Source organism: Poecilia reticulata, chromosome 10, assembly GCF_904066995.2.
Source record: "Poecilia reticulata chromosome 10, P_reticulata-male-v2, whole genome shotgun sequence".
Classification (NCBI taxonomy): Eukaryota; Metazoa; Chordata; class Actinopteri; order Cyprinodontiformes; family Poeciliidae; genus Poecilia; species Poecilia reticulata.
In genome coordinates, this window is record NC_088839.1 from 13,014 (window position 1) to 36,868 (window position 23,855).

The following is a 23,855-nucleotide window of genomic DNA, read 5'->3' on the forward strand; positions in this document are numbered from 1 at the left end:
ATGTCATAGGAGGATTTGTGAGCCTGTCAACAGTAGCAAATAAAGCTTGAGCGTTGTTAGTGTTGTTTATGACGTCTGCAAAGAAAGCCTCTCTTGCATGTTTTAGTGTTGTGTGGTAGTTACGTAGTCTTTCTTTGTAGATGTCACAATAAACGTGCAGTTGAGTTTTACGCCATCTCCGTTCAGCCCTACGGCAGAGTGTCTTGCAGATTGAACTATTTGTGCATTTCTCCATGGAGATTTATTCCTACCAGTCACAACCTTCACTTTAATGGGGGAAATGTGATCAATGATATCTGAAAGTTTGCACTGAAAATCATCTACCAACTTATCTACGTCACTATAACTTAAGAGTGAGGAAGAAGAGTAGATTTGAATAAATGTTTCTGCTGTGTTTTCTGTGAAAGTACGTTTTGTGAGTAGCTGTTTGTTCAAGTGGGTTAACGGATAAAGAACTGTCAAAGATGACAGCAAAGTGATCCGACAGAACAATATTAGAGACATTGGAAATATTCACACCCTTACTGATAACCAGGTCCAGTGTGTGTCCATGAGTGTGTGTTGCTTGTTTGACATGTTGTGTTAAACCAAAACTCTCTAATATATTAAACAGCTTTTTAGCCCCTCGGTCTTGGGGGTTGTCAACATGAATGTTGAAATCACCGACAATTATCAAACAATTGTAATCAATGCATATGAGAGATAGAAGCTCATTGAAGTCCGTAAAGAAATTTTCCACATATGTTGGAGTTTTGTATAGAGTTGGTGTCAAAGTTCGTTTGTGGCCTTTTACCTCAATTCCAAGATATTCAAAAGACATAAAAGTACCCAAAGAAATTTTACTACAGTTCATGGTATTCTTAAATATTGAAGCCACGCCTCCTCCTTTTTTGTTTTCTATTTTCACTTAAAAAAATTGTAAGTAGGAGGTGCTGATTCAATTAATGCAATTGCTTCATTGTCATTCAGCCATGTTTCTGTCAGAAATAAAACATCAATATTATGCTCAGTGATGAAATCATTAATTAATAGAGCTTTAGCACAGAGAGATCTGGTATTTAAAAGAGCCAGTTTAAGTGACTTGGAGACTGAAAGTTCTTCAGTCTGAGGTTCCTTTAGACAGGGGATCAGTACGAGGTTTGAATTAAGACCTCTGCTTTTTGTATTTCTGTTTTTTTGTAACATTTCTTGCAGTGATCCGGGCAGGTATTGTCCTGCTATAAAATGTTGGGGGGCCAGACACATTCTGGAGGAAGACTGTTGTAAAGATAATATCTGGACCCTGGTCTCAGACCTCAGAAGAGCAGAGTGCTGGATCCTCGGGGAGGAAGGTGGCTTAGTTGAAGTGAGCTCTGCTATGTTAGAGTAGTGGAGAGTAGGGCCGAGGTGAACCTGTTGATCCATACAATCCTGCTGGGAGGAATCCGTCCGTCTTCCACTCTGACTTGGATCCCCCACCAGCATCTTCAGGCGGCTCAGGTGCAGCCCGATTCTCTTTAGTGAATGACTTAAGTTTTTAGATACATTTGACCATCCTGAGTAACTGTGTTCTTGTGAGTGAGTGTAGAAACAGAGAGGGAGGGGGGAAGGTGAAGGGATGGGTGAAAGATTAGGGAGGGGGAAAGGAGGAGGGGAACCAGTCGATCTGTCCATAGTTGATGTTTTGTCCCTTTGTATTGGAACGCTGTGTTTCTGATAAGCAGAGGGTTCCATCCTAGTCAGACATCCTTGAGCCTGTTTTTTGTTGATAAAATGAAAAATGTTTGCAGTGAGCAGCCTTATTCCATGTTTAAGATTGCGTCCACCTCTTCCAAAGAGGTGAAAGCGCTGCCAGTTGATCCCGAGGTTATCGATGAAGGTCACTGAGCTGGCAGAGCAGGTTTTAATCAGCCATTTGTTTATTATAAGCAGCCTGGAATGTTTTTTGTCTCCCCATTGAGGCAATGGAATTGGACCACTGAGAAATAACTTCATTTTTAATTTTCCCATAGTGTCCAGAAGAATATTAAAGTCTTTTTTCAGAATCTCAGATTTTTGCTTTGCCAGATCGTTGGCTCCAACATGCACAACTAAAGTCTCCATGTTTGGCTGATCAGTGATTAGAGAGAGCAACTTATGAGTCAAATCAGATACAGTCTCACCAAGAAAAGAAACCACTCTCCTTTTCTTGGGATTGCAAACATGACCAATTCCATTTACTGTCTCATCTCCAACAATAAGCACTCTTGGCATACCTTTCGTTTTCCTGGTGGTCACTTTGTCTTTCGGAGCTTTGGGGGGTGGATGTGTTGGTTTAGCCTCATTGCTGATGTTTGAAGGTGGGTTTTCGCTTAGAGGCTCGTGCTGAAGTGCAGAAAATCAGTTTTTCAGTGGGATTCCCACGGAGTCGGAATGTTTGAAGCTCGGGCTGGTCGCTTTGTCCTTGGGAGCGGGGTTGATGGTGCCGTTTTGGTTCCAGCTGCTAGTTTGCTATTCTTTGGCGGAGCAGGTGTTGATGTTGAAGGTGGGTTTCGGCTCAGAGCCGGCCACGCTGATTCATCCAGGTGAGGGGTTCTCCCCGTTAGTCGTCTCATGGGATCCGCAGTGTGAGACTTTTGTTTCGGCTTGGCGCCCTGAGCGATCCAGGGTGAGCTGCTTGGTGCGGGGTGTACGACCTCACCGTTGATTTGAGGAAGAGTTGTTTCATATCCACATGTAGCGTTGATCTCAAAGTTCACCTCCAGCCGTTGAATCTTCGTTTCTAAAAACTGAAGTCGTTGTAGAATACTGCTAATGTCCTTGGGGTCGGATGGGGGCATTTTGCGCTAGTTCAACTTGGAGGTGAAGAAAAGTGAGGTAAAAATAAAAGTGAGAGTCTCCCGGTCCTTAGGTTTGAAGTAATCCAATTATGATGTCGATAATGTAAATATAACCATAAAAATTGTGACCTTAAAAATAATTCACAGGCAAAGTTATCAGTAAGGACGAGAGAGAGCAGGATGAGCTGCTCCTCCTTCAGCTGCCAGTGCTCTCACATAAATGAAAAACACGGCCAGACTGTATGATATGTTGACATTTTATTGTAAAAACCCCCCCCCAAAAACTTTATGGTAAATTACTGGTCACTGTTCTTACCAGAATTTTACCATAAAAATTATAGTACAACACACAAGGAAGTGTAACTTGTCAGCATTTCTATACAGAAAGTTATAAAGAAAATAAATTCAAATTAAACAAAAATACAGATTACGAGTAATCCACTTAAAGAAACAATTTCTATTTAAAAAATTTAGTTAAAAAAAACAATTCTATTTTCTGTCCAGTTTCCTCACGGTATTACTGAGATCTGGAAAACAAAACAAACAACAACAAAAAAACCCGGCATGTGTCCACATAAGAGATAACCTATTGTAGAAGAAAAACCGGTGATAAAAGGATTCTTGTTCTGGGTTGAGAGTCCCAAGTCACTGAGTTCAGACTTTGCTCAGGATGGTTGTAGTCTTCCCAGTCACAGGTGGAAATTGAGACTCACATGTTGTCAATCAGGTGTTTCCTCTGCTGGAAAACAAACAAAGCAAAAGATAAAAAGATGCACTACATGAACATCATATAAATGCACCATTCGCTTAAATGTTTGTTTCACCTTTGCATATGAAGACTGGTACTTCAACCAGGCGGTGTGATCATTTCAGTAGTTTCAGATCATTTCAGAAAATTCAGTAGTTCTTAAACCTTTGTTTGTTGACGACAGGTGTGATCCTCTGAAACCTGACAAAATACACAAACAAAAAACATAAATCAAAACAAATAACTGTTTTAGGCAATTTATGAAATGGATACTCATCATTTATCTGAGTCTCATGAAGGCCAATAAGTTGTCTTCAAACATTTATGTAAGTTACAATTCCTACAAACTAGCAGAAACAAAGCTGTAAATGTGTACACTTTTCATACAGGCAAACAAATGGATACACCTGAGACGATTTATGCTATGTTAGTTTTTCTCAGTCACTTTTGGTGCATTTCTCAAGTCATTGTTGGCATTTACAAAACAGTAAGCGCATTTCTCATAACAATTTGTAGAAACTGCAAAAATAGCATTTGTGTGCTTGAAAAATCCTTAGTTCAGCATTCAAAATTCTGTCAGTTAACATATCAGTGACTCAAAATAATAAGTTATAGTTTCTCTATGTACAGTCAAATTGATTAGTCATGGGAAAAGACTACAAAATTCACATTTACACTTTTGCTGTAATTTATTGATGGACCATGCCATGGTGATTCAAAAATAAAAAGACAGAAATGCAGAGAAAAAAAAGTAGAAAAGGAACCACAGGACAATCTCCTCATGGAAAACTGTACAGTGCTGTAGAAATTACATTACATTTTAATTTCTATCGTCATGCTGACAAAGGTTCCTCAGTGGGGTTAAGGAATGAACAGTAGGGTGGGAGAACATCCATCAGCATCATGTTGTGGGCTGCAGCCATATCCTGATGTTGGACTGATGGAAAGTGGCAGATGTCCTCAGCCTCTTCTGACTCTTCTTCTGCTTCCCTCCCAACTATTTCCTCTTCAGCCTCACTCCTCTTCTTCTCTCTGGCTGTTCACTCTGTCCAGATACATTTCTGAGAACTGATGAACAAGTAACATTGTGTTGTGTTCTGGCTATATAGACCATATTGTTGCCAATTGATGGTTCACAAGATGTACCTTCAATCTATTTCAGAAAACTGGTTGATCGTTGGATGAGCTAATGGTTCATACATTGACCTGTTAGAGAAACTCAGGACTCACTTGGGAGCAATTTACCAATTCAGGAGAGATTTAGAAAAGAATCAATTATAAATTAATTAAAATATGATTGACATTATGACAACTTTAAGACTTATGCATGTTAAGACTTACACAATGAACTTATGCTGTTTTGGAAGTTGAGAATTCAACACAGACACGTTTAACATATTTTGATCAACACGATAAAAGCAAATTACAACGGGGGAAAAGCAGAGAAGTGCACATAATCAGTTACAGGATGTGCAAAAGCAAAACTTGCAAAAGGAATGAGAAACTCATTTTTTGATGTGCAAAAGTGACACAGTAATTTGAAGATTGAACAGGTAGCTTTAAGAATTTCAATTCTGTTCTGAGAAATGCACCCAAACTGAGAAAAACTGTAAAATATTATTTAAATTCTCTTATCTTAAAATTCTTCCAACTGTCATGGACCCAGTGACTTTAGTGCAAGTATTTTGGGGGTGAGAGTCAAGAGGTCAAATGAAAATATTAAATATTAGCTCTGATGCCAGGCTTTATACTTCCAAGTATTACCAAAGTATTGAAACAAAAGCTAACGTGATCTTCACAGATTTAACTTGCATGCATGAACATTTCACACTCAAAGTAATTAAAATTAATTACTGAACCAAACTTGGAAAAAGTTGCTTCTGCCATTAACAATAACTTTAAGCATATGCAGTCTAAAGTAGACCAGAAATATAATCTATGCAGTTGTTCCTACAGAAACATTAATGAAAGTGTTGCATCTGAGAAAATTAAATGTTCCATATAGTAAAAATATCTAGCTGCATTTCTGAGCCATGCTGTTTACAGCATGGCTCAGAAATTACACATTTCTTTATCAGTTGGTTATAGTTGGCTAACTTCAGTTAAAACTGTGAAAGGGACTCGCATGTGATGTTTCCTGCTCCTCCTCCTGAACGCACAAAAATAGCAGACACTTGATTTCAAAGACAGTAGCTGCATCCTGACAAGATCAGGCATACTGGCCTCTCATCACCCTGAGCTAGCACCTGCTACTTAGCAGCCTTAGCTAGCGCACTGTGACTTTTCTGTGTTGAGTTCAGGACACCACAGTATCCTGAGCCACACTCAACTACAGGAACAGAGTTAAAAGAAACTTGCTGCTGATGCTGAAGGATCAAGCAGCAATACAAACTAGATAATTGTTTACATGACAAATAACAGTCTCCATTTACTGTAAACCCTATTTATCACAATAACAAAATGAAAAATTCTCTAGAGTGTTCCCTAGAGTATTCTCTACTAATAGCACAATATTTAAAACCAAGTGTGGGATTTGTGAAACTTCAATGAAGGGCGACTTCACAACTTGTATGATTTTGGATAACACTAGAATTGTTCTTTATTGAAGTTTCACAAATCAGATAAAGGTTTCACAAATCCCACACTTGGTTTTAAATATTCTGATATGAGTTGAGAAAAATCTAGTCCAGATTTGAAGAGTCTAGGTGTTGTAGTTGTTTTAGCTAGAGTAAATTAAAGATGCTGATGCTAGGGTAAAATTAGGTGGAATTGCCCTTTAGCCATTTCCCAAATTGGAAGCAGCAATTGGAAACCAACTTCAGTTTCATCCAAGCAAGAGGGGCTAACATACAGTATAAGAAATCTATGGTCAGCATAAAATTAATCTCAAATGCATAATTTAATCAAATATTCTCATAAATGATGCTGGCGTTGGCTATTGGAGTTTGCTTTGCAATCGGTGGATCGCCAGATCGATGCCTGGTCTACTGTTGAGATTTCAGTTTGGTGTATTAAAGGCATTATTAAAAAAGAAACCAAAATATCACACTAGCATTCTGTTCTTTGTAAAAATTACTTTTGCAGTCTTGTTTATGGTTTTACATTGTAGACATAAATAACAGCAAAATTTGTAATTTTGTCTGATTACTATTAAGTTTAGGGTAATTAACTGCTGGCAATATTACAATATTTTTTATTAACTTTACAATTACATATATTTTTACAATATATTTGTATTTTCTACATTCATGACTGTCAAAATTACTTGGGATATATTTATTGAGTTATGATAATTCCATGCATTTTCTACAGTAGTATAATGCTTTGAATATTACGGTCAGTAACTGTTGGTATTTTACCATTTTTTACCACAGATTTGCAGATTTGTTTTGCAGTGTCGACTTACTGTAACTCCATGTATTTTCTACGGTAACAAAATGTTTTGGATATTACGGTCAGTAACTGTTGGTATTTTACCATTTTTTACCACAGATTTGCAGATTTGTTTTGCAGTGTCGACTTACTGTAACTCCATGTATTTTCTACGGTAACAAAATGTTTTGGATATTACGGTCAGTAACTGTTGGTATTTCAAAATTTTCTACCGTAAATTTACTGACTTTTTTTGCAGTTTCGACTTACGGTAGTTCCATGTAGCTTCTACGGTAATGAAATGTTTTTGGATATGACGGTCAAAAACTGTTGGCCTTTTACAGTTTGTTACCGAAAATTTACTGACTTTCTTTGCAGTTTCACCTTACGGTAGTTCCATGTAATTTCTATGGTAATGAAATGTTTTTGGATATGACAGTCAAACTGTTGGTCTTTTACCGTTTTTTACCATAAATTTACTGACTTTTTTTTACAGTGCAGAGTCTGGTCCGCATTGCCGGCAGTAAGTCGGGCTCGTTTCCGGTGAGAGTTGTACTCCGCCAAGGCTGCCCTTTGTCACTGATTCTGTTCATTACTTTTATGGACAGAATTTCTAGGTGCAGCCGAGGTGTTGAGAGGATCTGTTTTGGTGGCCTTAGGATCGCATCTCTGCTTTTTGCGGATGATGAGGTCCTGTTGGCTTCATCAGGTCGTGATCTGCTGCTCTCACTGGAGCGGTTCGCAGCCGAGTGTGAAATGGCCGGGATGAGGATCAGTACCTCCAAAGCCGAGGCCATGGTCTTGAGCCGGAAAAGGGTAGAGTGCCTTCTCCGGGTCAGTGGGGTGTCCTGCCCCAAGGGAGGAGTTTAAGTATCTGGGGATCTTGTTCACGAATGAGGGAAAGAAGGGAGCGGGAGATCGACGGGAGGATTGGCGCAGCGTCTGCCGTGAAGAGGGCGCTGCACTGGTCCGCAGTGGTGGAGAGAGAGCTGAGTCAAATAGCGAAGCTCTAGATTTACCAGTCGATATGTTCCCACCCTCATTTATGGTCATGAGCTTTGGGTCATAACAGAACGAGATCACGGATACAAGCGGCCAAAATGGGTTTCCTCTGCAGGTTGGCTGGGCTCTCCCTTAGAGATAGGGTGAGAAGCTTGGTCATCCGGGAGGGACTCAGAGTAGAGCCGCTGCTCCTCCACGTTGAGAGGAGTCAGTTGAGGTGGCTCGGGCATCTGGTCAGGATGCCTCCCTGGTGAGGTGTTCCGGGCATGTCCCACTGGGAGGAGACCCCGGGGAAGACCCAGGACACGCTGGAGGGACTATGTCTCTCAGATGGCCTGGGAATGCCTTGGGGTTCCCCCGGAGGTGCTGGAACAAGTGGCTGGGGCGAAGGAAGTCTGGGCCTCCCTTGTTAAGCTGCTGCCCCAGCGACCCGACCCTGGATGAAGCGGAAGAAAATGAATGGATGGATGGACATTAAAGTTTGAAACTCAAGACAATGCAAAACGATGTAAAGGTATGATTCCTTTTGGAATATTCAATAATGATACTGAATATTATTATTATTATTATTATAGATTTCTCCAGTGATGTGTTTTATTTCAGGATACTCTAAGCTCTAACATGAGCCTCGAGGTCAACAAAAAATAAAATCCACAGCCTAAGGCTGAGTTGTAAGCTTTGCAAATGGGCCTTTTTTTATTATTCACGTCGTTCTAATTCATGTAGCGATCAACAGGCCTGTTTTTCTCCAGAGTAATTAAAGAACGGCCATGACTCCTGATTAGGTTTATCTGAAGCAGAGTAAAAAGGGAGGATGGCCACTGAGTTCTGAGTTGATTATTGCCATTCAACCTAATCTTTAAAAGCTGCTCACCCTGCATTAAACTTATTGTCAAAGCAGACGTTCTGCTGTGCCAAAGCCAAATTGTGGAAATGTGCACACATAACAAAGACTCCACATATATGTACAACAGCAGCCCACTCAGAATCAGACACAGATTAAGATTTGGACTAAAGCTGAGGAATACATGCGGCCCTTTTAAATAGTTTCTTTTTACTGAATGACTAACCAGGTTCCTAATTTGGTGTGACATAATTAATTACAGCCAATTAGGTAAACAGATGGGACACAGAGTGAGTGGAAAGGAAATGAGGGTGAGGATCATTAAGTTGTGTGGGTGGGTGGCTGGATCAGGCTTCACCATGGGCCCACCGAAGAGGCAGGAAGAGCTACAGCTTAATGTGAGGTGGAAGAAAACCGAGGCATAAACGGATGACAGCGGGGGCAAAGATTAGGTTATCTTGACACTAAGCAGCAAATATTGGTGTGAAAGAAAACATCTGCCATATTGAATAGACGTTAATGTCAGTTCCATTGCGGAACAACGGAGTGCGCCAAACTTCAACCCCTCCCTAAGAGTTAATGTGTTACCCTCTGTCTGAATACGTTTCATGCAATCAGTCAGTGCTTAGTGATGGATATTAGAGGGTGCTTTAGCATTCTGTCTTTTTCCAGCTATGAATCTCAATGGGTCTTATTTACTTGCAGACAGACCAACATGAAGGGGAACATGATGGTGAGCTGGAAATAATGTGAAAAGTTTTGGATTTGGAAGCCTGTATAGTCTAAAACTCCTAAATCTAATTAGTTGACAACAAATGTCGTGATCTGCATGACATTTAGGAACCTAAATTTTCAGCATCAGGCTAAATATTTAGTTTGTGAAGTAAATATTTAGCTCCAAATTAAATATTTAGTTAGGAAGCTTTATTTTTAATTTCCAAGCTAAACTAACTTCAAACCAAGAACCTCAGTTAGTTTGGTGTTCTTACAGCATAAGCAGAAATCATGTTTGTTATGAGGAGGAGGACAACTAAACTATTTCTCTCTGTATTCAGAATTTTAAAAACAGGTTTTTGGTGACAGATTCAGTGCAAACATGTTTTATATGATGCATGACATGAAAACAATGGTTGAAAAAACATGGTGATGGAACCTCTCGCATTACTGGGAGATGATTAGGTTTGAGGACGATTCTCCTGTTTTCTCCTTGATTCTGTTTGCAGACTGCCAACATTTAAATTACCAAATTGTCTTTTTTTTTTTTAATAATGTTTTTGTGCATCATTAGAAAGATTAGAATCCACATTTTCAAAAAATCTAAATACCGTATTTTCAGCACTATAAGGCGCACCTAAAAACCTAAAAAGTCTATAATGCAGTGCGCCATATGTATGAAAAAAGTTTTAAAATAGGCCATTCATTGAAGGTGCACCTCATAATCTGGTGTGCCTTGTTGTGCATAAAATACGGTACCTTGGTGAGACTTGTTCCTGGTTTTGTCATAACCAGTCACATTATCCATAGGGAATCAAGGCAGTTTGTCTCAACATTAGAAAGAAATATGTGATAAAGTGGACAGTTTCTTTAAATGTGTGACTTCCTTTTTTTAAGTAAGTGGCACAAACTATACATTTTTTATGTCAAATAATGTTTCTTTGCAGTGTCTGTTCTGTGTGAGAACTGAAACCATTTTGTAAGATGTTGCTCACATGCACAACATCAGATCAGTGGGGATGATAAGCAAGTAAAGGTTGTTTTGTTCTCTTTTTTTAACAAAACTTTGAATAAACTCTGGGCTGGAAAAAATTAAACTAATTAGCTCCTGAATTCCGCCATGAAGTAATTGTGACAAATTGAAATAATTGCTTATTTCCATCTCTGCCTCCTGCAGCCTTGTGGATTAGCTTGAGTTTTATATAATTGCTAATATATCTGTACTCAGTGCACCATCCAAAGAAAACGTTTCAAACCCAACTCTGCTCTTCTATGTAACGGTGACATTAATGAAAAAATCAGGAGCTGCAAATACATGTTGAGGATGATGATTAATCCAGGCAAACCAATGATTAAATCATTATGTGTTCCTGATGCTGCAAAATCTGCCTTCACTGTCTCACATGCTGAATGGAACTGTGCACGACTGCAGTGCTACAGGGTCCATGTTACCAGGCTGATGCATAATCAATAGGACAAGCACTCTCCAAATATAGTTTTAACTTTTATTGAGCACGCACAAGAATGAGTGGCCCACTCTGTGTCCATGTACCGCCTGGATCTCCGACCTAACTGCATTCCGTCTGGGATTCAGGCCTTTTTAGTGCTGACTTCTACCCACTATGGTAAAAAATTGTCTGCAGGAGAGTGTAGCGGTCTCCGATCGATACGTGACTGAGGAATCAATCTGCTCTGCCCTTAAAACCTAACAGTTCTCAGGCAAAATTGAAAGATCCTGCATAAGAATATTTCAGAGATTGGTGAGCTGTCGCTTGTTCACTCATTATTTGGTTAAAATATAGATTTGTTTTTGGTCCAAAAAAGTAGGTATGTAGCAATAAATCACAATTTGTTTTAAATGCAGCTCTGTATGGGTTTGGCAAAAAAAATAAAATGACAACCAAAAACAGGTAGAGACGTTTTTGTTAGTGCGTCACAGAGGTGATTTTAGCAAATCACAAATAATCCTCAATTCTTTCTTTTCAGCACCCAAGTCCTGAGTCGAAGTTTTATACTTTTAGTCTTTAGTCTTATTCAAGTTAATTACTAAACTAGTAATGGAACTAGGAAAGTTTAGTAATTTACTACGGAATTTTTGTTTATCCACAGTAATAAAAAAAAAAAAATCATGGTTTGGTACCATTTCAGTTTGTTTCAATCAAGAAAATAAATTATTATTATTATTTGAAGTTTTTACGGTGGTCAGTAGTAAACTGGGACTCTTTTTCAGTTTCTGAAATTGTTTTGATGTTATGTTCTAAAAATGTAAACAGTGGAAGTATACAACTGACTGGAGAGACGGTTGGAATTTTTAGCCTGTCGGGATAAACGATAAATTAATTGCATGATAAATTAAACCTATCGACCTCATTTTAATTATCGGCTTTATCATCTCTTCCTGCCTTTTTTTCTTTCTGTTGATGATACTGAGTGAATAAAGGATCAACTCCGGTGTTCTCCACTGACCCTCCTTTCCTCATTTCCTTAGTGTAATGTCCAGTGCACACTACACGAGTTGTCGGCCCATTTTCAAAACCTGAGAGACCACACATTAGCCAACAGAAATCCTAGGTATAACGGTTCCATTGGGTTCGTCGTGCCGTGAGGTGTCCAGCCAAATGGTCACAAAATAATGGCTACAAGTCCAGATAACAAATTTTCAAACCAGGCATTAATCAATGCTTTACTAGAATCTACCTGTGATGCATGTGGCTAGAGTCAGCGTAAAGTCCTGACTGAATTAAAATCATTATAACCTATTTATGTCACGTTAACGAAAAACAGCTGAAAACTTACCGGGTTTATAAACTGCGGTAGCAATTTGGCTCCAACTCCTCTCTTCGTCATTTCTATATTCTTTGCACGAAATGTTGAATAAATATTAATGTTGTTTCCACATATCATCTCTAATGTCTGCTGGATTTTGGGTCGCGCCATGTCAACTGTTTGGGATTCCCCTCCGTAATTTCCCCTCAGAAAGCGCGGAGGAGAATCTGCGCTTTCTGATTGGACCTGTCACATTCAGCGTTAACATTCCCAGTTGGGGTAAGCCCCTGATTTAGATCGGAGTGGCCACGACGATCTAAATCACACTACAGGCTGATCGGTTACAAAATCACCAGTGACAATCTTAGAACGGCCAACGTTCGAAGATTGTCGTAAAGGGAAAATAGGGGCAAAAAATCGTGTAATGTGAACTATTGCACATCCGACTGCCTAAATTGGATGTGCAAAAATCGAACCCATCTTCTCTATTTAAATCTAGTGATTACTGAAGGGCAATATAGTATACAGACTTCATAATCTGCACTCTTTTGGTTGAATGCAATATTTATTTCCACTTTGGCTTTATGTTGTTTAGTTTTTATTCAAGTACGTTTTTTGTTAATGGAGACTTGAGAATCCTTTTAATTTTTGTTTTTGGTTGTTTTGTTTATTTAGCTTATGAGTTCCAGGAAATAGCATGCATTATTACGTCATTTCCATTAAGTCAGTGTCAAAAGGTCTTGAAACAATATTATCGTTTATTGCAATAATTTTTTAGACAATTGCTGAGCAAAAATTATCGTGTCAGGCCTAATAAAGAGATTATTAAACAACACATCCGCTAAAAAAACAGACATTGTAATTGCTTAGCAACTTATACATTTGAATATGAGAATAAAAACTATTTAAATCACCTTGGAATTGTTTTGTTGTTTTAGATTTTCCAGCGTCCCAGCTCTACCTGAATACAGCACAAGCTGGAAAAACTCTCCTCAATATTATTTTGTTTGTATTTCCTTTTAGGTAAGGTAAGGGAAGGTAATTTTATTTATATAGCACATTTTCAGCAACAAGGCAATTTAAAGTGCTTTACATGAATTAAAAGTAAATACAAACAAAATAACAAACCATAGGAAAGACAAAAGGAGGAAAGATAATCCTTTTCTGGGTTAAAGTAATCTAAAACTAAGTAGTCACTGTTCCTGTTAAGTATTTCTGGATTCTAAGTTCGTAGTTATTCTAATTCTGATTCCATTTCTGGTCTGTATAATATTGATCTAAATAGTGCATACTCCACAATTTCTAATATTACTAATAAACTAAAAATAATCCTTTTCTGGGTTAAATAGGGAGTACTCCACAATTTCTAACAAATAAAAAGAAAGAGGAAAGGACACATTAGGTCAAATGGCAACATTCGGACAAAACAAAGGGCAAAACAAAGACATGAGTGAAGGTGGTGACGTCACAGGGCCATGAAAGTAGGTTGCTGAGGCTCCTGGCAAAGTCCAATAGAGATGTTGTTTATCGAGGAATGTCCTTGGGAGCGCTCAGCTCCACAGCTCCATGGATAACAGGAGGGAGCGAGGTGGTGAAGAGCATTATGTTTACATATCTTCAAGCAGATTAGAAATATGCAGCCCTCCCAGGCAACACGGGGAAAGCCAATTCAGAAGCAGAATGTCTTGGATCGGGAAGATTATAAATTTCAATCTTCCCTAAGGTCTCTCCAATACATCTCAGTTCCCAATTATCCAAATTAGTTTGGTCGTTCCACTGAACCGAAACGAGCAACTTCTCCAAGATCGATTACATTCTGTTAGTGAGTTTTAGAGTCCTCAGCTGGACTACGAGTCTCAGCAAGACTTGCATCCAACTTGCGTCTCTGTCCACACCAACAGTCTGAGTGTTCGCTAGTTCGGCCAAGTCTGTCACAAATTTGTTGATAAGCCAGGAATCCATGAGCTCCAAACAGCAGAAATCCCGTTATGAATAAATCCAGGGTGAATCCCGCTGGGTGTGTCCCTACATGATAAGAGGGCTCTCCTGTGCCCAGTCTTCTCGTCGAAAATATGATCAATTGCATTGAGTGATCGGTTGACCAGATCCATAATTGGCAGATTTGGATGATGTGCAAAGAAAGGCTCCTAAAATATAGAAAAAGACAGGACAAAAACGGAGCAAGCAGGGCAGGCATAGGCAGGCAGGGAGGGAGCGGAGGAAAGAAGCGTCCCCCTTCATCGAGAGCAAGAGAGAAAATTTAATTCCTGTAAAGCACTTTGTATTGCCTTGTTGCTGAAAATGTGCCATATAAATAAAAGGACCTTCAATGAATATTCTTCTGTCATGTATTTTATATGTTTACACATTGAACCCCTGATATTCATACTTATGCCTTCAACAATTAAACTAAATATGGTTTAATGTGCAATATTACAGCAAATATGGTGTACACTTATTTGCTCTAACACTTTTGACGGGTTGTGTGTAACCAGGTGGTTTTACTTGGAAAACGTTTACAAAAAGTGACTGTAAATTCCCACCCGTTTTGGGCCCCTTGAATACATCTAGGCCCCGTTTCCCCACCTTCACTTCAGCTTCACATCCTGGTCGGGCTCATTAGTGTTTATAGGCACCGGGTGTGCCCGCCAATCTAAGAGTGTCTGCCAGGTCCGTTGTGTGTAGTTGGATTTCAGTCAGATGAGCACTGGCTCCGTGCTCATCGGGCTGCTGCGAGAAGATCTGGATTGTGGCCATTCGTGGTGCTGGTAGGATAAATGGATTTTTGATGTCACTTGTGGCTGGTTCTGTGTAACGTCAGGTTGCTTTTTATATTGTTGCTACTGGTTTGTTTGACGTGATTTCTAATTGTTTCTTAGAAACATTTCAGTGGCTTCTCACTGCAGCATCTGAATGTACCCGTTGTGTGGCTGATTAAGGTACCTTTTTATTTTTACCTTACATGGCTTTATTATTTTCAGACACTTTATTGTCATCTTTGTGTGGCATTCAGTGGTTTGACCATACAATTAATTTTGCTCGTTGCCAACAACGCCACCTGGGGTTATCACCCAGGAATTAACGGCAAATGACACAGGTCCGATTTTGCAATAAGCAAAAGACAGGTTTCAAGACAATTTATCACAATGCAAGAATAAAAATATCTGTACGTGAACAAAAAGAAAATTCACAAAATAAATCCAACTAGGCTTACTGGTGCGTATGACCAGTCCTGGATGATAGGCTCCAAAACAAAGAAATCAAAAACAAACCTGTGAAGTCGCACACTCACTCTTTGAAATTCCCTCCACCTATTTGTGTTAATCACTGCACAGTCTCATCATAAAGGGACGCCCTCATCCAGGCCGGAGCGCCCCACTGGCGGTCCTCTAGTAAAAGGTGTATATAAAAAATGTGATTGTAAATAAAACCATAAGTCTCTGTGCTTGACAGGCACAACAAAATGGGCAATCTAATCCGAAGCAGAGCGCGATCAGCCGCTCCTTGTTCTGGTCTTGGGGGGGACAGGCAAAGCAGTAGCGTTAAGTGTGTGGCTAACAGCTGCGATTCCTAAATAATAATTTAAAAAACGGTTTAAATCAAAGGGATGAAAAGATTTGTCACCGAGTCCACCTACTCGGCCAAGCTCTCTTCACTTCCACCCAAACGGGAACGCTCACAAACGTTGGCACTTGTCACAAGAACCACTTCACCTGCTTCATCAAACGTCTAGGTAAATACGCCAGTAGTTTCTGCTGGTAAAAAGCTCTATAACTACAATGTGCAAGCAGTTGTAAATGCGCAGGCAGCCAACCTCACCTGTACTCGGCACACAGACATAGTGATGGGTCCAGCAACACCAACATGCCGGCGCATGAATCAAGCCCATAGACCAACACCTGTGTCGGTGCGCGTATTGGTTTCAGCAAGTCACATGACCGATACAGGAGCTGTTTCGAAGTGACACTGGATGCCAAACTGTGTTTATAAGGAAGCGAATCTGTCAAAAGCATTTGCCAAACAAATTATTGATTTTTTTACATTGTCATCTATGGAGCAGCTTCAAAGGAAATGTTTCCGCAGTGTGGGACCATTTTGATCTTGTATTGGAAAATACATTTTTCATTTTTGTCGTTTCATCCGGCTCTTGTCAGTTTAATCTATCTGAACCCAAATTCAGCTGAAACTGACTTTTAGTTTACTTTCATATTACGTTCTGCAGGTTAAGTGTCGCATATGTTTGACTAAACTGTCTTATTTAAAAAAATCTACCTTTTCAATGCTGAGGCATTATGAGGCCAGGCATGAGAATGAAGTCCCAGATACACCCAAATAAACTCAGAATACGCAGCCATTCTACAAATTATTCAGTTGCTTTTTATAAATTATTTCATATACAGTGAACCCTCGCTGTAACGCGGTTCACTTTTCACGGTATCGCTGCTTCGCAGATTTTTTTGTGCAGTTTTTTTTCCACAGTGTTCTTCGTCCTAATTGACCATATGATTGGTAAAAACAGTCTCTGCGTTACCTGAGTACCAATAACATTACGGTGTTTAATACAGATTGGCCACTCAGGAGATGGAAACTGAAACTTTCAATGTCTGCTGGAAAAAAAAAACTGACCAGAGGCAGCGGCAAAACCCGACCAGAGGCTCGTTTGATGAGATCCGTCGCTCTGCCGTAGATACAGCTGTGAATCTGGCGGGGCAGGTTGGAGGAGACGCTTTAATGACATGACTCCGGATCACATTAATGCCTTTAATGACATGACTCTGGATCACATTAAGGCCCGATTGATGCACACGCACATCCGCTGACCTGAAAACAGGTTTTGTTCTTTGGTTTCAATGTAGAGTATTTATGTATGCTGTGTAATTGTAAAAAAAAAAAGGTAACTGCTTCACGGATTTCACCTATCACGGGTTATTTTCTTAGGGGAACGCAACCCCTAAGAAAAACAAGGGATCGCTGTAAATGTAGTGTTTACTTGATTTTTTTCTACAGCAGAAGTTTTGTCAAAAAAGCGTAACAGGCTTAATTTCAAAAGGTTGTAAAAACTTTTTTTTTAATAAAAATATGTGGGGGAAAAAAAACAGTCCATGCATCCTCATTCTAAACACATTCACTTAAATTTTCACTTTATGGTACATGTTCACATTCTTTATTGACTGTATATCAAATATATTTTAAATGTAACTGAAGATGTGACATAATACAACATATAATATTCAGTAAAATACAAAGACTTAAATCTTATTGTACAGACTTGGTCATCAAATCACTACGTTGCCTGTAGGAATTTTTTATGTCCAGCAGGTGTCAGTATTGAGTGACACAGTATCGACACAGTATTAATACAGTGTTGCTATGAGTCGAGACGCCTCATTTACCACATGACGCCACAGACAGCCCAACACGGAAGCACGGCCCGCGACGTGTCAACAGCAAACAAGTGTCAGTCCGCAGCTTACCTCAGCTTTTATACTGGGCGCTATTGGCTCACTTGCAATCACCCTGCCAGCCGGTGCAGCCTCCACCTTCTTCCTGCCACATTCGGGTATTACAGATTGCTGTTGTTTTATTATGCTCTCACCAAAGTGCATCTGTTTTGTAGTTTAAATGCTCTAGGGCAGTGGTTCTTAACCTTTTTTGAGTTACCGAACCCCCCAGTTTCATATGCGCACTCACCGAACCCTTCTTATTCCCCCCCGCCGACACAAAAAAATACTTTGCGGTATTCTGATTTAGTAATGCAATTGTATTAACTGTATTACCACCCCCACGCCACTAGAGGCAGTAGCAACCGCGAAAAGATGCGACTAAGGAGCAGATTTAGAAGTACACCGAAGGCTACAGAATTTGGTAAAAACTGAGCTTTGCTGAAGTAATTAAAGACACAAGTTCAAATTCATGCTGAGAGTGGAGCTCCTTCAATCAGTGCTCCTCTGCAGCTCTGATTTGCTAAGCAATGTAACGTGATCCTCTGCAGCAAGTGATGGCAAAGCCCGGCGTCATCACGACTTTACACAAGTGTGTTTTTATCTCCGCAGCAGAGGCTCCGCCGAACCCCTGAGACCGACTCACCAAACCCCTGGGGTTCGGTCGAACCCAGGTTAAGAACCACTGCTCCAGGGTTATAGTTAATAGATGGTCTTCTATAGCTTGAGTTGTAGCACAAGCACTACAGAACCAGAACGACAGTTCATATTTCTTTTTTTTATTAATTAGCTGATTGCGCACAGCCTTATAGGACTGGGTTGATGCAATGTGGGATTTGTTTTTGTTGTTTAACATTATCTTGTGTCATTAATTTGTGTTTCTACTAATTTGGTTTGCAGTTGCAGTTAAGTCTCAGATTGCTTCAAGTTTTATCCTGAGTTCCTGTGCTTTATTGGGTTTTAAATTAGCATAATATCTGTTTTTAATATTGTAAAAGAATGTATAAATACAATATATTTTGTAAACTATTTCTGTTTCATCATTTTAAGCCAGACCTACCTGGGTATTGTTAATTGGGAGATCCTAGACCACTTGATATTATTTGAGTGGTCTACCAGTTGGCTTTAGGGCCACGTCCTCAGACACAATCCGGGTTCTTCCCCCGTGTTACATGTAAATAAGACTGTCATGATACCGTCATAAACATGACATAACACCTGTCAGGAACAAGAGTAAGTCTTCATGAATATTTGACTGTTGACATAAAGTGTCATTTGGTAAATTATGACACTTTTAATACAAAGTTGACATGATTCAAAATGTCTTCGTTATGACAACTTGACATTAACCAAGAAATCATGATCTGACATAAATTTGTTATAAAAGTATTGCTGATTAAACTTTAGCTTTAATAACGTAAAGTATAATTTTAAAGTGTAAACAGTAATACTTTTATAACATTTATGTTAGATCATGATTTCTTGGTTAATGTCAAGTAGTCATAATGAAGACATTTTTGTCTAGGTTAATAAGGTCAACTTTGTCTTAAAAGTGTCGTCATTTACCGAATGACACTTTGACAGCAGTCATAAATATTCACGAAGACTTATTCATGTTTATGACAGGTGTTATGTCATGTTTATGACAGTGTCATGATAATTTTATTCACAACCCGTCAAAGTGTTACCCAAATATGCAGCTGCTTCATAAAACAACCAATCAGAGCCGGAGGGAGGGTTTCAGTGCTGTCAATCACCCTACTGTGTGTGTGTGTGCGTGTGTGTGTATTTGCTCAGAGACCCGGGTTGGAGCCCGGCAGAGTAGCTCAATTTATTTTCATAAATGATCCATCTCATGTTGTACATAGTTATAGTTTTAACAAATATGTAAAAAAAAACATTTCTTAAAATTAAAAAGTACATATTGTAGCTTTAAGCTAATTAATTGTAAAACTTATAAGAAAACAGTAGCTATGGCAACACATTAGGAAGCAAAGAATTCAGGGGAAAACTTGGTTTGTTGTGGCAAACACCCCAGTCAGCACATTGGGCTCACAGTGACAGTTACTATAGTAACAATCACCTTCTTCTTGTTACCATGGTAATAGGCTCAGACTTTTCTCTCTGGAACTTAGAGCTCCTGTCAAGTTTACCTCTTGGTCTTAGGCCCCGTTTACACGACAACGATTTCGGGGGAAAACGGAAGAGTTTTGTTGCGTTTGTAGTGTGCATTTACACGAAACCACGGAATGTTTTCTCTAACAACGGCACAGATTGAAAACGGGTTCCAGATCAGCTCATGCATAGTATGACGCAAAACATAGCTGCTTCCTACAATCCACAGAAGAAGAAGAAACTACTCACAATGCTGGTGTTACTGTTTCCCCATCAGATACGGTTCCCTCAGCGTCTCTTCACCGCTCCGCTCCGCCCAGGTGGCAAAATACAGGCTGCTTGTTCAGCGCTCTTATCTAGAGAACTACGGACCAGGACCAGCCCGGCTCCAGACGAGTTTAACAGGAGGGGCACCGACTTATTTTGGGGGGCAAAATGAATCTACGTAGCTGAACATAGACAACAACACCAGCAGCCTACAGGCTACTTGTTAACAAGCTTAACGTGCTGTATTGATATTAGCTAGTCATCTTTTAGCTATCATCCCCTGCATCCAGCAGCTTTACTCAACTCAGTCGGTTAGTTCGGGGGCAAAACTGTGCCAAGTTATTTACGTTTTGCTGGTTTGCTGCCATGATTCTAACCAGTGGTGGGAAGTAACGAAGTACAAGTACTTCGTTACTGTACTTAAGTACAGTTTTCGTGTATCTGTACTTTACTTAAGTAGATTTAATAATGGGGACTTTCTACTTTTACTCCACTACATTTTACAGTAAGTATCTGTACTTTCTACTTCACTACATTTCTACAAAACTGTCGCGTTACTCGTTACATCCAAGTCGCATTGTGTTTTTTTTTTCCGTTAAAATGTGAAGTTCAGGGTCTTAAGGTGGCGCTGTAAAATCTGAGCAATAACGTGACTTAGTGTCTGTTGTCACCCATCGGCTCCACCTTTACTCGCACGCGGAGCTCCAGACATGCGCAGTGGTTTCCTCTGAGCGGGAGGAGATGTTTGTCTATAACATAATAGCGCTGCATAAATTGATATGGCGACATGTAAAATCAGCAGCGCTTCGCTTTCACAGACGGTGGGGACTTCGTCCAACTTTTAGCGTCACTTGGAAGGAAAGCTTAAAGATAGGTAAGATCTGTGCTAGCAAAGCTAGCTGTACTGAGACACATGTTGCATCTGATGAAAAAAAGTTGTCACTCATGCGCTGAATTATTGTGTGGAGGTGTTGACTGAGGTGTCGCATATATGGGACAACGCTGTGACCAAAGTCTGCAATATAGTGATATGACATTCAGGAACGATCCGATTCTTCTGGACAGATCTTTACTAAGTCCTAAGGACTGAAGCCTCACTGAGAGCCGTTCTTTGTTCTTGTGTACACTGCGGTAGCTATATATATATATATATATATATATATATAAGTTGAAGTATGAACACAGAGTATGCTCATTGCTCATTGATTGATTTCGTCTCCTGTCATGGTGGTAAACATCGCAGTGGGAGGGAGGATGAAAACAGTCACGATGCTCATTCTGCTTAGTTACTTGTTGCGCCGTTGGACAGTGTTCATAGTTGAAAGTTATTTACCGTTAATTGCGATGTTTCAGTTGTGGTTTCTGACATATGCAATATGGGCAACCGCCCAGGGCTTATTTTTCTAGGAATAGCAGGAGACATCTGCGGATTGTAGCACAGCGATGAAAGCAAAACAGAATGAAGTGAGTTTTAATTGATACTGGTTAAATATATTTCAGCTCTAAGTATTTAATATCTAGGTGTTTTTATGGGAATGTGGATCTTTCAGATCTATCTGAAAACCAATTTTGATAGGTAAACTTAATGTTATTGTGTCATTTAGCGCGGGGCGCTGGTCTTGGTCTCGGGTTCGGTGGTCTTGACTACAACTCTGCTGCATGGCTCCTTGGTTGCATGTCCTCCACCCCGCCCGCACCTTCTTTCTTCTTACACCTGCCTCACAGGTGTAAACCCAGCGCAAGCGTCTCAGCGTTCATGTTGCGTTTGAAGGCGGCTCGGAAAAACAGGTTACGACTTGTTAGCGACGGATAAAACTGTTTTAACTGCTGAAAAAGGTAACAGAGGACACGGATATGGGACGTGCGGGAACTCCTATTTTATCAAATTGATATAGGAATAACAGACTGTTGGCCATTCCAAGGTAAAAACAATAAACAGCTTCCAGTCCGGGCCGCTACAGACACCGTGAAAGCTCAAACAAGGTTTTTCGGCAAAGTTATCCCACTTTTTCCAACTGCATGCGCCCTAATCAGACGCACACAATGCGTGTTCTCTAATGGAAATCCACATGCCTTCAAGTACAACTTTTTTTTAAACACATGCCCACTTTCAAAGTTTCAAAGAACCTAGCTCCAACTAGGCGCAGCGAGAGCATTACACGTTTTCGATGTGCACCGTTACTGTGTAAACACAGATCGTAATCAGAACGTTATCGTGTAAACGATCCAACAAAAACGGAACAAAAGTGCCGTTTTTGTTGGATCGTTGTCGTGTAAAGGCCCCCTTAGTCTGAGATGGAGAACTTGTGAGATTATTGGGCAAACATGTGTTGAGACTGATAAAGAACCACTGCTCCTGTGTAACTTTTATGTACACTGGGAGGATGAATAAAAACCAAAATACATCCACTGAAGTTACAAAAAGTTGCAAAAATGTGGATAATTTGGTTTTTATTAAATCTGCCCAAAATTTGAAAAAGTTAAAAAAAAAATTTCACTGGTCTTTCAAATCATATTTCTGTCGGAACACTCACAAGAATAAAAAAATAAACAAAAAACTGGCATCACTTCCTGTATCCTTGGAAACACATCCTTCTTTTGGAACGACTTTGCTAATCCTGATGACATTGACCTCTGTACAGATCCAGGGCCTTCATTAGGCTTTAGTAGCTACTTCAATAGCAGTCAGTTCACAACTTTGTGCCTTAAGACATCAGATTTTTCCTGCCTTTGTCTGTTTTACCCTCATCAGCACTCTTGTGGGGTCATGAATGGTGAAGAAGTCAACTCTTGTTCACTAATATAACAGTGGCATAGCAGAAATGAATGAAGGTCAATCTCGCGTCATACAAGTCATGCAAGTCATTTGCAGATTGAAATCAACCCCGAGTTCCTTCATTTTAGGAGACTAGCAATCGACCAATAATTGCATGAGAAACTAATCCCACCCTACTATTTTCTGCAACAATCTTCACAGTCTCCTCATCTACAGGCAGCTCTCCAATGCCACCCAGGAAACCATCCTCACCAGTTTTGTTCAGTGCACAACTAGTCTCTCCCTGGAATTATTTTAAATTATTTAAAATAGTAGTACAGTGCTGTCGACCTCCGGTTCTCAAGATCTGGGGTCCAGCGACTTTTAGCCGTGTCCCTGGTTCAACACACATGAATCAAATGGCGGAATCACCTCCTCCCTATGCAGTCAGATCCTCCAGTCCTGCTAATGAACTAATTATTTGATCCAGCTGTGTTGAAGCAGAGACAAGTTTAAAAAGTGTCAGAACAACGGCCTTCCAGGACTTGAGTTTGACACCTGTTTGTAGTGCATCAACTTACTTTCCCTCGTTTGGTAACAGATCCATCTGTCACTTCATCACTTAAACTCACTCAGGCTTTAAAATATGTACCTCTACCATCCAAAAATATCTGTCTTGCAGAAAGTGTTTCTTTAAACTGTGATGTGTTCGTGCCTCTCATGTGGCTGAGAAAACAAGAACTCTCAACCATTACTTAACACCTTCTAGTGACATCAGATCACCTCAGTATTTGCATTTTAACTCGGGGCTCCAGAACCTGCAAGCCTTTTCTGACTTCTTGAGTTTTCTCCAGCATCGTCAAAGTTTTATACTTCCTTCTATCTGTGTTTGTATCATTATTAAACACAACGGAATTCTTTCAAAAGGCAACAGAGTTGAGCTGACTGAGGAATTAATCAGTTTCATAATGAAAAGCCCAAACCAAACGAACAGCTGCACAAGAAGGAGATTGTATTAATAGACTTATTTTTT

General features: G+C 39.8%; 1 long non-coding RNA gene across 2 annotated transcripts; it reads right to left on the minus strand.

The window, feature by feature from the left end:
• Window positions 1–3,055: 3,055 nt before the first annotated feature.
• On the minus strand, window positions 3,056–22,334 carry LOC145553167 (uncharacterized). Of its 2 annotated transcripts, none has more exons than XR_014089417.1 (3): window positions 20,050–22,334; window positions 3,623–3,747; window positions 3,056–3,537 (listed from the first exon to the last, which is right to left on the minus strand). It is a non-coding gene; the product is annotated as an uncharacterized LOC145553167 (long non-coding RNA). The 2 variants fall into 2 exon arrangements; XR_014089416.1 differs by lacking the exon at window positions 20,050–22,334 and adding an exon at window positions 7,403–8,441.
• Window positions 22,335–23,855: the final 1,521 nt, after the last annotated feature.